We start from the raw sequence: 2,983 nt of genomic DNA on the forward strand, positions 1-2,983 counted from the left end.
CAGCAATAGCACTGCTAGGAATTTATCCAAGGGATACAGGAGTACTGATGCATAGGGGCACCTGTACCCCAATGTTTATAGCGGCACTCTCAACAATAGCCAAATTATGGAAAGAGCCTAAATGTCCATCAACTGATGAATGGATAAAGAAATTGTGGTTTATATACACAATGGAATACTACGTGGCAACGAGAAAAAATGAAATATGGCCTTTTGTAGCAACATGGATGGAACTGGAGAGTGTGATGCTAAGTGAAATAAGCCATACAGAGAAAGACAGATACCATATGTTTTCACTCTTATGTGGATCCTGAGAAACATAACAGAAACCCATGGGGGAGGGAAAAAAAAAAAAAAAAAAAAAAAGAGGTTAGAGTGGGAGAGAGCCAAAGCATAAGAGACTGTTAAAAACTGAGAACAAACTGAGGGTTGATGGGGGGTGGGAGGGAGGGCAGGGTGGGTGGTGGGTATTGAGGAGGGCACCTTTTGGGATGAGCACTGGGTGTTGTATGGAAACCAATTTGACAGTAAATTTCATATATTAAAAAAAAAAAAAAAATTCAAAAAAAAAAAAAAAAAAAAAAAAAAGATTTGCCCAAATGTTTCTTTTCTTACCTCTTGAGCAAATGTAAATGGTATTATATCTTCAATTTCAGTGATTATGTTTTCACTACTAGTATGTAGAAATGCTATTGATTTTTGCATATTGAGCCATATCCTACACCCTTCCTGAACTCACTTATTACTTATTAGCTCTAGGAGATTTTTTGTAAATTCCTTGGAGTTTTCTATGTAGACAGGCATATAGTCTTCAAATAGGAACAACTTTATTTCCTCCTTCATAATTTGTATGTCTTTTATTTCCTTTTCTTGTCTTTACTGTCTTAGGTTGATAGAGGACACAAATACCAATATCAGAAAGGAAAGCAAAGTCATCACTACTGATATCATTAAAAAACATTGAGAGGAAAAAAAATACATTAAGAAGATAATAAAGGAATACTGTGAACAACTGTATGTCCACAAATTTGATAACTCAGATGAAATGGCCTAATTGCTTAAGATATAAACTACCAAAATTACACAAGGAGAAATGGACAATCTGAATATGCCTATATCTAATAAAGAAAATGAATCAATAATCACTTTCCCAAAAATTAAGCACCAGGTTCTTTGATTTCATTGGTAAATTCTATAAAACATTTAAAGAGTAAGTGACATAAATTCTCTATAGTTTCCTACAGAAAATAGAAGCAAAGGTAACACTTCTGAACTCAATCTATGGAGCCAGTATTATCCCAACACCAAAACTTGTTAAATGTTACAAAAAAGCAAAGTACAGACCATTGTCTCTCATGAACAAGGATGGAAAATTTTCAAAATTGTAGCTAATGTAATCTAAAACACATAAAAAGAATTATACAGCACAATGAAGTGGTGTTTATTCCAAATATGCAAGCAAGTCTAGTTCAATATTTAAAAAATCAATTCATTTATTGCACCCCATCAAGAAGCTAAAAAAGCAAAATCATATGATCAAATAAATTGATGCAGAAAAGTATATGGTAAAATGCCACACTCATTCATGATTTTTAAAAAATGGCTGGAGAGGTGCGCCTGGGTGGCTCAGTCTGTTAAGCATCCAACTTCGGTTCAGGTCATGATCTCGCGGTTCGTCCATTCAAGCCCGCATCAGGCTCTGTGCTGACAGCTCAGAGCCTGGAGCCTGCTTTGAATTCTGTGTCTCCCTCTCTCTCTACTTCGTGCTCTGTCTCTCTCTCTTTCTCTCTTTCTCTCTCTAAAAAATAAATAAACAAAAAATTTTTTAAAAACTTAGGAAGGAGGAGATGGAATCCTTTAACTTTATAAAGAACATTCATAAAACCTATAGCTATACTACTTAATGGTATGAAATTGGACTCTTTCTTCCTGAGAGCATTAACAGGGCAAGGATGGCCCCTCTCACCTCTCCTATCCTACATCATACTGAAAGTCCTAGCTCAACATAATAAGACAAGAATGAAAAAATAGTATGTGTATATATATATACATATATATATGTATATATACACTTATATATATATATATGTATACATATATACACTTATATATATATACACTTATATATATATATATGTATACATATATATGTATATATATATACACATATAAATACTTATATGAAGAAATAAAAGTGCAGTTTTATTGACAGTTGAAGCAAAATATAATATTGTCTGATGTAGTATAAACTGTCAAAACTATTTGTAGTTCTTTATCTGCAGATGACATGTTTGTCTATATAGAAAATCAGATGAACCCTCCCCCTCTAAAAACAAAATGAAACTCTTAGAACTAATAAGTAATTATTTCAAGGTCACAGGGTACAAGGATAATATACAAAAATCAATTAATTTCTAATATACATCACAAAATTGAAATTTGAAATTAACAAGCCCATAAAACTGAAAAAGTGGGGAAAAGGAAACAATCCAATTAGACGTGAGCAAAAGATGAGAGAGCCATTTCATCAAAGACACAAAGATAACAAGCATGTAAAAAGATGTTCAATATCACTAACTATTAGGGAACTGTAAATTAAAACCACAATGAGATACTTCTACCTATCTATTAGAATGGTTAAAATAAAAAAATAGTGACTTTAGGGGTGCCTGGGTGGCTTAGTAGGTTGGGCATCGGACTTCGGCTCAGGTCATGATCTCACAGCTTGTGGGTTCGAGCCTCACATTGGGCTCTGTGCTGATGGCTCTGAGCCTGGAGCCTGCTTCAGATTCTGTCTCTGTCTCTCTCTCTCTCTGCCCTTCCCCTGCTCTCTCTCTCTCTCTCTCTCTCTCTCTCAAATATAAATAAACATTAAAAAATTTTAAAAAAACATAGTGACTTCAGTGCTAGTGAGGATGTGAAGAAATTGTATCATTCATACATTTCTGGTGGAAAGATAAAATGATACAGCTACTCTGGGAAA

The sequence above is a fragment of the Panthera tigris genome, chromosome B2 (genome assembly GCF_018350195.1).
Source record: "Panthera tigris isolate Pti1 chromosome B2, P.tigris_Pti1_mat1.1, whole genome shotgun sequence".
Lineage (NCBI taxonomy): Eukaryota > Metazoa > Chordata > Mammalia > Carnivora > Felidae > Panthera > Panthera tigris.